Source organism: Mastomys coucha, unplaced genomic scaffold, assembly GCF_008632895.1.
Source record: "Mastomys coucha isolate ucsf_1 unplaced genomic scaffold, UCSF_Mcou_1 pScaffold7, whole genome shotgun sequence".
NCBI lineage: Eukaryota > Metazoa > Chordata > Mammalia > Rodentia > Muridae > Mastomys > Mastomys coucha.
In genome coordinates this window covers 89,155,274-89,170,124 of record NW_022196913.1, presented here as the reverse complement: position 1 = coordinate 89,170,124, position 14,851 = coordinate 89,155,274, and the positions used below count along the sequence as shown (strand labels likewise).

The window sequence follows — 14,851 nt, the reverse complement described above, 5'->3', positions numbered from 1 at the left end:
AAAACAAAAAACAAACCAAAAACCAAAAAACCAAAAAACCAAACCTAAAGTAGACTTTTCCGATAAGTCTTCGGAGTGTTGTAAAGTCCTTAGTGCAAACCCACCAGCCTCTGAAGCATCACGATCCTTCGCTTCAGGTTTTAGAAAGAGTTGATCATTTTGAAAGGGCTGCCAGAGTTAAACATGTTAGGGACTGTCAGGAAAGTACTGCAACTAGCAGGTCCTTGACGTGGGCAAAATGAGAATGAAAGTCTCTAGTCTCAGCGCTGGGCAGTTCCTTACTTGCTGTTCACTTGCATCTGAGGCTCTCTCAGTTAAGGCAGTGCTGGTGTAGAAAAGCAAAGGTTCTAAAATAATCACCATGCGGCTTTTCCCCCCTTTTCCTTTCCCCAAGTATGACAGGGTTGTGAATAAATACAGGGTTTGTATGGGAAGATGAAGAGTTTCCTGTAAGTTTCGACGCTGACAAGACAGTCTGGAAATGATACCAACATTCTGAGGAATTTTTTTTTTTTAACCTTTGAGTGAAAGTTTATTAATGGCATGCTCAAACTTCATAAGTTAAACTTGTATGTTCATTAAGTTTACCCTTCTGTAGATTTCAGGACTTCTTTTTAAAGCTATACCCTTGAGTTTAAAAAAACATCTCCAGTCAGTTAAATAGACAGGGCTCTGGATGTGCTAGTTTGATGATTATTTCTAGATATTAGCACCGTGAAAATAAAACTGCAAAGGAGGAAATTGTGTCTTAATGCCTCTGTTCTGACGTGATTTGTCTAACTGCAAGATATTGGGAAGCTTCATCAGTACTCGGGAAAATATTATTTACCTTTGGTGAGCTGATTTTCATGGCCTCCCAATATGCCTGTTGCATGGTAAGCTATCTTTGTGTAGAATACTTTTACGGACATAATAACTAAGTCTGACTCTCTCCAAATAACTGGTAGGAAGTAGCTAGTAAAAAAGTTTGTCACTTCTGAATGTTAGATTCTGGTAGTGTTTGTGCTGCTGGGTGGTTCTTGTCCTTTGTTAAAGCTAGCATTAAAGGTGCAGAAGAGACTGCCGGTATGGCTCTGAATCCTCTGTTGAATTCAGAGCTCCACACTTTGACTACTAATATTTTGAACAATTTTACATAAATTTCTACATACTTTCATACTAACCAGCTTAGCCACCAAATCAGTGTGTATTTAATCATGAGTGTCTTACATATACCCTTATGTTGTTTGGGGGATTATTTTTACTTTTCTTTTAAGTCATATAACACTCCTGAATTTATTCTAGTTTTTACTATAGGTCTCTGTAAAACACATAGGGAAATCTTCATTCATAAGAAAACCTTCTCAATAGGGATGTGAGTGCATCTATGGGAAAGCTGCTCTTAAGAACTCATATTTAATGATGCTTTTACTAATGTTGCTGTTATTATTATTATTATTATTATTATTATTATTACATATATATGAGTCTATGCACAGAGAGAAGACACTGCTTCTAAAGATATATGCATTTTCTATTAAGAAATAACGCAAGGGTGTGAGGCTTGTAAACTCTTATGCTATTTTTTGATGTAAAGAAACATTGCTGAAAAATTTTAAACTTGCAACAGACTTTGTTTTTGAGTTAAAACCTTATTTTGAATTTGAAATTTTTGTCAGCATGGATAACTGGCTTTCTGATATTTTCTATATTTATATATTATAATTTTTGTTACTTTAACACATCCTTTGAGAGCAAACAATAATATCAGAACAAAATAAACTTTTAGAGAGTTGTGGACAGGTGTCTATAATTGATTTCAAGGGAAATTATTATTTTTGAAACAAGCGATGAACTTTAAATAAAATGACTGGCTCCCATTAAAACATATCCTCATGAAGATATTCTCTGGTGTGTAAAATGAAGCCATTCATTCAACACACTGACAACTTTCCACTTGGTATTTGCCTCTGCTTAATTTAGTTTCCTCGGGACAGCTAGTGTGGTAGCCTGCATCTGTTTTTGGCAGGCATAGAAAACTATAAACTCAGAGTGTTCTGTCTCAAATATTGTAGCTTATGAGTTACAATCAATTTGATAAAGAACAGGCAAGTTGTATGAGCTTGCTTCCTGTTGTTCATCCTTGGTCCAGCTTTCAGGTAACAGACTTCTCTTTCTTCTTTTTCTAGTTATGATTACTAATATTGTTGATAACTATTCTTATTATGCTTCATTATTTATTATTTTTGAGCTATGGGGGAATGAATAATAACATATACAGGCATACATATGCAACTTATCTATGGGATAGCTACATTTTATTTGAGGGTATATGGAAAGAAGTGAATTGTGTTGTCATAACAGGATTTATGGGATCTAGTGGAGCCCTTGTATATATAATATGAAGACATTTGACTTTATCAAGCTGAAATTTAACATCATTTTCCAAGTATACTTGTTATGCTCATGTGTAGAAAAGACTTAACATGCTTTACATTATTATTTACATTTTGGAAACTGAGCAGTTGGTTTTAACATTATCAAAATCACTTGTCTCCTAAACTCTTTGATCAGTCTACTGAAATACCCGAAAAAGATTTGCTTTTCAACTACTGCTTAGTTGCAAATAGAGATCAGCCTGTTTTATTTATCTTTAAATGTAAGTTGGTCCAAAGTATTTGCATTAGATATTCTATTATTGATAACCTTCATAAATGATACCTCAAATGGTATAGCTGGGGGTCTTTATATCACTCTATGACCCTAGTTTCCCTGAGAAGTGAATTTGCAAACCTTTAGTTTGTTTCTCTGTAGGATATAATAATGGAGAAATTGATTTTATTGGAAAGAGATCTTGGGGCATAAGGAAATGCTTTTACTGAATTTGCAAGACACTGAACATTATTTGGATTGTTAAAAGCTAGTCCAGAGAAGCCTGCTAGAGATAATAGCTACTGGAACCATCGTAGCTTTGCCGCATAGTTCTTTTTATTATCCCATCTCTTTTTGCCCCCTCAGAGTGCAGTTCCAAGTACCAAAAACAAAGATGAAATTAACAGTGTTCTTCAGATCTGAAGCATCATTGAAATAAGTTTTTGACTCAAGGTATAACTGAAATACAAACATTGAGTCTGGCCGTACAGCATGTTGCATTCAAAAGAATAAAAAAAAATACTTTTAATTTTTAAAATGTTGCTAGCTCTTTAAAAACCTTCAGTAAATACTTTACAAGTGGCTAGACACCTTCCCTGGTGTTCAGTTTATACAAGTAGGAAACTTTCTCTCCTGCTCTTTCTCTCTCTCTTTCTTGTTTTCTCTAAACCAACTGACGTCATGCCAAACTTTGCTTTAAAAGAACAGACAGAAGTAATTGGTAGCTTTTAACTTTTAATAATGTTCTGCATTGGTTTTGGTGGCCAAAATGCTATATTTTTGCTTAAAAGGAAAAAAAAAGTTCAAGTAAGAACGGGCTTGTGGCCCAAGGAAGAAAAGCTCCGTTGATACAGTTATTTTTATTCTTGTTTTTCAATCTGTTATTAAAACTCATTCCTGCTGAGCTCTGCTGTAACTCCTGAGTTGTTCTCTGTGATGGCTGGTGCATTTGAGGTTACCATAATTTAAACAGTTTAGGAGTTTGCGGGGAAAATGGGTGTTTGTGTTACTTTATTTTTTTACTATTTGAAAGAAAAAAAAAACTAACAAGTTTTGTTTCGATCGAGATTAATTAATGAAGGTTATCAATGGTGACAGGTCAGTGAATATGTTTACATAGAGAATGCCACACCTGTTACCAGGAGCCTAAAATATGGAGGTTTAATTGTGACATTAATCATTTTTATGTGCAGAGGAAGCAAAATAGATGAAATGTTCCCCAAATGCAGTTTTATATTAAAAGCATGAGTTTCAAGGGTCAGCTTGTTCCTACTGGAAGTGTTTCATTTTTCACCTTGAAAAATTTAAATGGCACCCGTAAACCTTATTTATCACAGAGTATTTTAATTTTATTTTAATAATTGTTTTCTTTCCTGGGGAATTTGCACAGGCAAATTACCTTCATCTTTTTAAGAAACACCTTGATCATGTTCAATGACAGGGGCCAACTTCAGAAGTTGGCAAGGAGCAAAATCTTTCTGGGGTGAAAAAAAATTGTGTCACTATTTCCTTCCTTGGGAAAAGCTACTCCACCCAAAAGTGGGGCCCTCCTTCCCATTTGTGGGACAGAACTCAGTGTCGATGTTCCTCATGCAAGCTGCTGCTTAGGTTTAAGTCTGTGTTGTAATAATACCAGATTTCGTGTGTGAGTTAGTTATTTCCACCCCTTCCATATCTAGAGATCCTGTAAGAAGTGAGATACCCTGAAATGAGATGTCTCACAGAAAAATAGTGGTCACTAATACGTTTAAAATTATCAAAATATTCTGCATGCTCCAGACACTCGCAGTATTCTCTTTTTAGGCATTTGACAGTTTTGATTTACTTTATTCAGTCTCAGCTTCTACTACCAGAGCTACAGACTTTAATTCATATCCGACAGATTTCTCCTTTGATAACATCTCCTTTGCTTAAACATTTTTCCAGGAAAAGGTAGCAGAATTAAGCTATGTGTTGCTCGTATCAACATAGTGCAGGTTTATTAATTCAGCTTTTATTTAATTAATGATGTTTTAGGGAGTTTGCAAGCATAAATTTCAAGTCATAGGTATGTCTGAAATAAATTTTTTATTTAATAAATATTGGTCTGCTGTTTCAAAATTGGGGGTAGTTAAAAAGTTTAGAAAGAAGCAAGAGGGCAGAGGGAAGCATCTGCGGCTACAGTCTTTTAATATCAGCAGCTTGTTTACTGTGGAGTGGTGGGGAGGGGTAGCGGAGGCTTTGTGGAAGATGATACAAAAAAAAAAATCCATCAATTGCGCATATGATCCCCTCCCCTTAAGGTTTACTTAAACAATATGTTTCAGTTTTGCCTCAAACCATTCGGCACCACCTCTCTACTCCGAGCATCTATCACCATCCTGGTTCCTGAGCGATTAAGGGTGGTCTTTTCTGTTATATAATGAGCAGCAGTATTGTTTGAACAAAGGTAACATATTTTGATTTGTGAATTTCTTTGGTAGTTGTTAGGAAGTTGCCTCTAGTGTAAGAGGAATTCTATCGTATAAAGCCTATGGATGTTTGATGCAGCCACAGTCACTGTACTGTGTTTGAATTATTGCAGCAATGTGTGCATGCTCTTAGAGCCATATTTTATGTATGTAATTCTTAGATCCACCTTGATGGTGGAATTTAATGTGCTAAATCATGACCTGCTGTGCTTTAAACAGATCGGGAATCGTTTAAAGAGATACATGACTTGTTTTTAAAAAGTTAGAAGTTTGAAGTGAGTATGGCGGTTAAACATAACGAATCAGTCATTCCCATAGTATTTTGATGTACTTGGAATTTACTAAGAAATTTCAAGAGAAGGAAAAAAACCTGCTCTATAAATCAAACTGCCCCCCTCATTGTGTATTTTAAGTAGTGTTCTGAGAACATTTTTGAAAAAGTCTCATTTCTGTAGGGAGCGACAGTGCTTTTTTTTCCTGAAGATATCATTTAGTAAGCTGGCATTTTACAGTTTACAATTCTATTGGCTTAAAACGTTATGCAGAAATATCACGGAACATGTAAAGACTCTGTACTCTGAGCCCATGCGTTGTTCCCTAGGGTGATGGATTCTGTGCGTCACCCAAATGTGATGCTATTTGCTGGGCTCGTAATACTGGTTTGAGGGTTGCTGGATGTCCTAGTTCATCAAGCAACATAATACAACAACCTTGGTAACTAGGTAATTGACACAGTCAAAATAGGCTCTGGAAAATGTTCCAAATATTTTAAAGTCAATTCAGAACTTAGCATATATTCCATTTATTCAGCACTTAAATAAACAGATGATTCACTGTCTGCCCTTTAAGCCTGCTATAGTTGATATCGCTAGAAAGAAATGTTAATGCTTACAGGTTTTGTTTTAATTTCTTTTTCTTTAGTTTGAAAGGAACATAGTTGTCTTATTTATCTTGATGATTCCTTTATCTAGTACTTACTTACAATTGTGGTAATGTGTAGTATAATAGACATCTATGTTCCCTAATGTGTATGCTCTAATCTTTAAAAATAATGATATTATTATTTTAAAATGTTGAATATTATAATAATATAGAACATCAGATAACTTATTTAAATATAAAAGTGTCCTAGGTGTAGAAAACAAGGAATGAAAATATTTTCATTCAGAACTGGTTTTACTTATAGAATTTGGACAGACTATGAAGTTTACACACATCAGTGACAGTTCATAATAGAACGTGTTCTTTGTAATTAGGTGCTATAGTATGGCTTTCTGATCATTCACGTGAATTGCAGTACTATGTCTTCCATGCATTCATCTAGGAATTAGAGATATGTCTATAAACAGTGCAAATATGTATGACACAGTTGGTTTAGGGAATCCGATTTCTCTATTACATGTGCAGAGGGACACTCTCAATATCTTAGGATTAGTACAGCACACTCATCTCTGACTTAGTGATTCTAAGTACACACATGTATGCACATATGTTTGTGTACTCTTGTGAAAGAAGTCACTATACTTGATTCTATCAAACTAAACATTTTTTAAACCACATTAATCTTTCTCGTGTCTTTTTCAATTAGTTAATGCATCCCAGAGCCTATTTAAGAGTTAAATTAGTTATAATACTGGTTCTCAGTGCACGTGAGATTGACTTCAAACAGTGAACAACACATTCTACTCTATGTGATGTCATGATCCACATGTCATCTTAGCTCTGGAAGATTACTTCATTTGTTTCTCAATAGCTAGTATTTCTGAACATATAAGTGGCCCTAGAAATATAGCTGTCATTTGTCTTTGCTTTACTTGTGATGTTTTTAATGATCGTTGAAAGAGAATCTAGGTCACTGTACTTCTAAATGATGTTATTCAATTGACAGAAGTTAAGGCTGATCGTAGATTTTTAAGGTTATTCACTGTCCATACTACTAAATTTTTACAATGCATAGTCTCAATTGCAGATGATTACTAATTTTTCACAATTATTTTTATGCAATTCTGAGACCCTTATATCTCATTTGTTTTCTTTATTTTGATGATGATTATTTTTGTAATATAGTTTTAAATTTTTAAATGAACAGTTAGAAATGATTATGTTCACCATTGGATGCAAATATTCTGTAAAGATTATTGCAAACTCTGCTCCCTAGCTCTGCAGAGATAGGAAAGTTCTAGAAATAACATAGATAAAGCCACCTTGTAAGCACAAATAGTCTACACTATTAGTAAGTATTAAAGAACTTACTAATTTTTTCCTTTCTACTAAAACTGTGTTCTTTGCATGTGAGATGTGGGGAAATTAGAGTAAGAAACCTGCTGCTACCATAATCCCAGTTCCAGTAAACTCTTTTTCCTACACTTTATCCTCTCAGTCTTTAGTCTGTTTTAAAATGCTGTTATTTCTTACGATAATTTACTGTGTTGAAAGAATACCCTAATTATTTGTAACACATATTGCTTTTAAAAAACACACTTTGATACACTATAAAGTGGGAAGCTGTCACTCAGAACACTAGTCCAAAAAGTAAAAAAAAAAAAAAAATAGAAAAAGGAAAATCATATGTGTACATTTTATAAATAAACCTATGCACATGATCTTGCATGCTACCCTTTGCCGGAGTCTTATTCTCTTATTGTTGTGTTTGCTTACAATTACTTTTATGTATACATTCTGCACTTTTTATGCCAAGAATCATTCACTCTCTCATATTTGACATTATTTAAAGATACTTATGCACTTACTACTCCCTGAAAGTTTTCATGTATCATGGAGAATAACATTTCACAATGTGACCGACATGGAACTTGAGTAGAAATAGACAATGCGAGGTAGATATTAGTGTAAGCAGGTTTTCTTCATTTTCCTGTTACAGATTTTTGGTTCTCTTTAAAGAAGAAATCTGTCTGAACAGTAAGGGGAGTGGGTTCTATGCAGTACAAGATGATGTAAGGCATTATTGAAGCATCTGTTTTTATTTATTTATATATATTTTTGAAACAGAAACCTTTGACCTCTGCCTGCGGGCCTTGAGAATTTCAGGTAAACCCCACTGGGGTCACACACACAGTTCTGGCTTTGCGTGGCAGAGAGCACTCTGTGTGTAACTTCTGCTGTGCTACTATGCTGTTTGCCTGAAAGGTCTGGAAGATCCTTTCAGTTAATTTGGCATTTGAAACCATAACCAGAATCCCTCCTTTCTGAAAATCCTCTTGATGGGTTTCAGAAGGGCAAGCAAGGTCACGCAATATCACTGTGACTTTAGGGTGCTGGAGAAAATTCTCCTGAGACCAAGCATGCTGTCTCTGGATTATTACACCATAATTTACCAGCAGTTTGGCTTTTTTCCCTCCTTTCTCCCCTTTTCTATCAGTTTTGAAAGGATTAAGAAGTTCGCCCTTTAGTGGACAGATGTGCTGGCTGGAGGACCTTTTTAATCTCCATTTCTATATTTACATTTTAAGGGCAGTGGCATAGGAAATAGAAGCTTACATACAGCTAAATGATAATTTGATTTTATTGTTTGCTCTTGAGCAGGTCACTGCCACTTAATTCATGTGACAAAATACACTGAGTGAAATTAAATAAAGTTGTGATATAATTTGGAAATAATTATGAATACCACTTTTTTTATTGGCAAAAACATTAAGGCAATTTTACTTAGTGAGTTTAACCACCTCAGTATCCCAAGTTTGTAAGTATGAACTGGACCACTCGATCACAGATGATGCTTGCGATATATGTTATTTCAATGTAGGGAAGAGAGAGGACTTTGAAAATGCTCACCAGTGTGTTTTAAATTCCCAAGGGGTGAATGCCAACTATCACCTTACCAGCACTTGGAGGTCTTCTGAGAGTTTTAATTGTTTATTGTAGCGATAGTCAATGACACAGAGCACAAGCTGCTAGCATATTTGTGCAGAGAGGTGGTACAATACTGTGAGGAACCGACTACATTGTCATCAAGGTTTGGTGTATAACTTAACACAGAATAATATCTGTCTTCTAAGGAGGGTCAGAAGTTTGGGGCTTGCCGCTGACTTTCAGTCTCTCTGGTCTGAGTGTTGTAATAGGTTGAAATAGCTAGAGAGATCACTAAAGTTAGTTCTGTCTTTCATGTCTAGGAAATATAGCACTGAATGTTTGCTTTTTGTGTGTTTTGTCTCCAAGCAGAGGAAACTGACAGTTTTATGTTTTAAGTGCAGAAAGTTGCTCTTGGCTAAGCAACCCTAGAGTTAATCACAGGGATGTTAGCTTGAATTTTGGTCTTTCTACAGTTTCTGATTTTTCAAACGAAATGTGTTGTTATTACCAAATAGACTGACATCTTACCTTCTGGGTTGAGTTTTAGATTAAATGTTTGCTTAAATGCTCTTTCTTGAAGTTCATTGCTTACCCCCTTTAAGCTTTCAAGAGAGGAAATATTTAACCTTTACAGGGTTTTTGCTTTGTTTTGTTTTTGTTTTTTAGATAGCTGATCCTTTGTTCTTTCCTGTAAAATACAAACTCATTTTATATGGGTTTGATGTTCTTTTTTTTTTCTTTTCTTCTGTCATGTCATCTTTTTCAAACCTCTGATGCAGGAGAAATCCAGACATGAGCAATCTCATTTCTCAAAGTACTCCCTGGCAGATACTTTGGTCATTTGTAAGGAGTCACTACAGGGAAAAGTCATTTCCCATGTCAGTTCACACTTTTATTTAAACCTCATGAAGGAGTGATTTGGGAAAGTCATACACTTAATCATTAAAGCTAACTGAAAACTGTGAATGGTGTAAAAGAACATGACATTTGTTTGAATATCAGTTATATTTTATATTTGTGTATTAAATTTTTCATCGAAGGAGAATAAAAAAACTTTACCCAACTTTTAATTCTATTTAAGAAACAATTTCTGGAACTCTCCAAAATTAAAAGGAAAATGGGAAACATTGTCAGTGAATTCCCACTATAAAAAGCAGAGACTTCCCTGTGACATATTTTAGGGGTGTGTGGTAGAGGGTGCTTAATTGTAAAGAAAAGTCTCTCTGCACCTGTATTTTTCATTTCCTGACTACTGTATGATGATGAAGGGTTTTCTTACATTACAGTTATGTACATAAATAAGGCCAGGGCCATCAGGAAATCACAACCTTGTTTATATGTAAGAAAAAAAGGTTTTCATTTGAAATAGATGTACTTCTCCCTAAAGAGGGACGCACCGAGTTTTAAACTCACCATCCTGAAAGAAGGAATAGGCCCCAGAGACCACAGGGTTGGAATTCCCAATGAAGTGTAGTTAGAAGTAGTTTTGTGTCTCTGCTGGAGGAGATGGGAATGCTCCAAGCAGTCACCTCCTCTTTTGTCTGTTGTGATGTCAGGCAAGAATTTAGCCAGAACTCTCCAGTGAAGCCTCCTCAGCCTTGAGGAATTGGGATACTGTAAAGTTCCCCAAACATCTTTTGGGTGTTATTTTTGAATCCACAAATTTAAATTTGAATTATAATAATGAAGTCAGAATAGTATTTTTAGATTTAATTTGAAGCCAGTAGTTACAGATAGTGAAAAGTTTAACAGGCTTTTTTTTTTCACATTTTCCTATGTAGGAAAAAAAAAGGGGGTGAGGGATTCACTCGTTTGAATAGCACCATACAAATAGTAAGTTGACTTTATTTTGAAAAAGTATGATATGTTATAGATACTGGCTAAATTTCAGGGCCAAAATGAATGTACCTTTTCAATTGATTTACAATAGAGAAATCACTTAATAAAGGGAACTGACGGTACAATGAGTTAAATCACCTGAGGTGACATGCATGTACACTCTAGCCTCCGACAGAACTCTCCTTGTTCTGTGATTCCGCTCTGTAACATCTTCGGCATCTCGTTTACAGATGAGTTCAGTGAATATGCTTGAATTATGGAGTTCTCATTTCCTTTTACTAGTGGTCCTAGGGAGAAGTAGGACCCCGAACAGAGAAAGGTCCTTGGCTCGCTGGCTAGCTTTCCTTAGGTTGTTAGTCCCCCAGGACTCTGCTGTGGTCTGTCTCCATCTTTGCTCCGTAATCCATGTGTATTCAGAGAGATAACGGGGTCCTATACTATTCTGGGTGTTGGAAACTACTTAAATTACTATCCCACTGTTGTGCGCTCATCTTGATCTACAAAGTGAAAAAAATCCTAGAGATTCAATAACAGGTTTTCCCCTGTGTTACTAAAAGAATTATCACCAAAATAAATATAAGTAAATCAGTAAACAATTTCCAGGCTTATTCAGAAAGTTTGCTTAATATTTAAGATTCTTAATATTGAAGATTCTTTATGTTTCCTTCTGCAGATGGGTATGGAAACAGAATTAAAGTGCCATTTAGTTTGTCATTAGCATACAGCCAGAATTTGGTGATTATGTAATGAATGCTTTGATATATTTATTTATTGCAATTATATATATGTATATACATACATAATGTGATCACATGTCAGGGTTTCTGCAGAAAATTTAGGTATAGTGTTCATTTTAGACACCTTAATGGTTTGAACCTCCTTAAATTTGCTGATATAAAATCCAGTTGGGCTGAAAAATTATTATGACATGTCCATTAAATCTGTTACCTTTCACTTTAGTTAAAAAATACTTTTGGCATTTAACAATATTAAAACCCAGGAAAACAATGGTCCATTTGAGTTAGGACTTTTACTTTTTATATACTAATCCAGTGTATCTTTGACATTGAGCCTGTAAAATAAGCTTAGTGTATTTGAATGTGGTTAAGAAAGGGTTCACAGCACTTTATACAAACTTCTCAGCACTTTCAAAAACAATTTAACAAAAGAACAAAGGGGGAAAAACTTGCACCTTTTCATAAACGCTTTCCCTCTTAGTCTAGTCCTGTAATTCAAATGATAGATACATTTCAGCTTTGAATATGGTAAAATGAAATATTTAATGTCTAGATATGATTCCCTTATATATTTATTTTACAATCTCTTCCCTTTACATATTTAGCCATGATTTGGACTTAAAACATGGATATAATTAATTTTTTTTCTGATTCTAATCAAGTCAATTTTCATTTGGTGTGTTTGAAGTACAGAATTCCTTAACGAATATATGGAGTATAATAATACCTTAAATTCCTTGTTTTTGCTTAGGGTTTATTTCTAATAGCAAAACAACATTCTTAAAGGGCAAATACAACCTCGTCTCTCATAAGAGCTGGACACAGACTGGTTATAGCTGCAGTGTATCTGCCCTGAGTTCAAGAAAAAGATAATGCTGAATGCCATGAAGTAAGGATTTGAACTGGACATTCCTGGCTTCATCTCAGACAGTTCCAGAAGTGACTCTGCAGAAAGCAGGAGGAGCTGACAGGCTCTGGAAATGGGCTGGGCTGTGGGCTGCTCCAGGCTGTGTACCTGAACCTCTTTACTCTTGCTTGCAGGTTAAGAAGATAGATGCTTTCATTGTAAGGCCCTTCTTTGCCTTGTGTCTTAGCCAGATGTCAGGTGGTTATTATTTTATTATTGTTTTTTTTCCCCCCTCTTGCGTTGGTTGGTTTTTCTCCTTGATGTTTCTTTCAGGTGAAAGCTCTTATGCATAATATATCTATAGGTATTCCTTTAAAAGAAAACAGTCTCCTAGTGGAAAATAATCATCTCTTTCTTGTTAGAAATTATCAATTGAATCATGATACAAAGGAGTGGTTTAAGAGGAGTTCTTCTAAGATAAATGGGAGCACCATTGCGATGATGGTTTGGGCCCCCCAGGTAGAATCTCCCTTCTTTGTGCAGCAGTGAGCATGCTAGCATACTATCTGATAGCTAAAGCCCTTCCTCTGCCCTTACTTAACCATCAGGTTTTTCTGTGCTTTTCATTTATTATCTCAGTATAGTAGAACCTGCCATTTTATTCTGATTTTATGTCATAATTTAATATCAATATGTACCTGATGTGATTACAGCAAAAATAGGTAAATCCTCTCTTCCTCCAGTTCTTCTCAATGATTTTCTTAACATTGACTTAAGTATGTTTTTCCAATTCATTTCCTACTCTATATGTCGAACACCTATTTTCTTCTTTCACTTGAGGATATATAATAAAGAGTGATTGCATTTTCTTAAGCAGTCTGCTCTCCCAATGAGTCATTGTATGCATGCCTTTATTTATTTATTTATTTATTTATTTATTTATTTATTTATTCATTCATTCATTTTTTTAGTTTCTCTCAAATCACAGTTTTGCTAATGTATTCACGTACTGAAGCAAATTCTATTTCAGGCAGTCTTTAAACTATTTTATACTTGTTCTCATGACACATATTTGTGAACAAAGACTGTCTTAGATGTTTTACAGAAGGTAGTTAAATGGGTTATAATCCAGTTGTAGTTGTTTATAGAGCATTCTCAGAATGTACGAAAAGTCTTAAGTACAGCTTTGTAGGTAGTCTATGGCTAGTGAAGCTGGGAAATAGGTTAGGATTTAAGCAGAATGCAGTCTAAGGAACACTCACCAAATACTGAATATAACTCCTTCAACAGTTTTGAAGAATCCCATTTCAACTGAAAGGCTACTTTTAATTTACTTGGACATGAATTTCACCTTGTGCATATAAGTAAAAACTGTTGCTTTTTGAGATTTATTGATTCCAATGCTTCCAACTCAGATGTGGAATCCAGACTTTTTTTTTTTTTTTTTTTTTTAGATACAAGATAAACTGAACCACCTACAAAAATAAGCTGAGAGTGGGGGAAAATATTGGGCCTGAATTTGGTTCTCTTTTCTTGTAAATCAGCAGAGAGACTGTGCCAGGTCTCCCTGTTTCTTGACAGTGATGCGCTTGAAGTCACCATCAGTGGCTTCACAGAAGCCAAGCCCCAGTGGAGTTTCCATCTGATCATAATGCTCAAATAAGCCTGTCTGGCCAGCCATCCTGTCCTGTGTCTCTCTGACCTTAGCGAGCAGGGCATTGCCATTCGGCCCCCCTTCTAGTCTTTCCTTTAAATCTTTGTTCATTTCTTTGAGGAGTTTATACTTTCAGCTTTTCATCTCAATGAAATAATCCCAGACTCTTCCCTTTTATTCTCATCCTGCCTGTGGCTGCCGGTGCCATCAGCCCAAAGCTTCTTTCAGGACTTGCTCATCTCCTTGTTTCTCCTGTGGCTCTGACTCTCAGGTCCTCCCAGAGGCTTTTGATTGACAGGTTCTATCTGAAGGTCGCCATGCATCTGTCCTCAGCAGAGTGCTCACTGGTCCCAGGGTATTCTCAAACACATTTACTAATGCTCTTCTGTCTTTATGACATACCCTTTCATGCAGCCTCATGTAAACCAATCCTCTCCATTTCTCCTGAGGTCTTCCACTTGTATGGAAGCATCCCGGACCTGGGCTACATTTCTGAATCTAGGGTAGGCCAAACATGAATCTTCTTGGCCTTGTTAACCCAAGGAAAGGAGGACCAAACCAAATCATCTCAGTAGTTTCTTAAAAATGTCGTACTAAGTGGGTACTTGAGAAAGAATTTTTTTTTTAAATCCGGAAAAGTATAGGGCTTTCTGGGGTTGAGAAACTTGTGAAATTGGATTGTCATGTTTCAGAGAGTAATAGGATTATATGGTGCTACATAATTAGTAGACTCTGCTTGAGATTTGCCCTGATGTTTTGTTCCTAAAGTATAATAGCACTGGTTACAGCTTAGCGTGTTGTATTTTATTTCTTTCAAATCCTGCATTTTAGGCCTGGCTGTGGTGGCACATGCCTTTAATCCCAGCACTTGGGAGGCAGAGGC

General features: G+C 35.6%; 1 protein-coding gene across 7 annotated transcripts in view; it reads left to right on the top strand.

Moving 5' to 3' along the window:
- Trps1 (transcriptional repressor GATA binding 1) overlaps positions 1 to 14,851 on the top strand; it is a 234,865-nt gene that overhangs the window by 2,655 nt on the left and 217,359 nt on the right. The window lies entirely within an intron of this gene.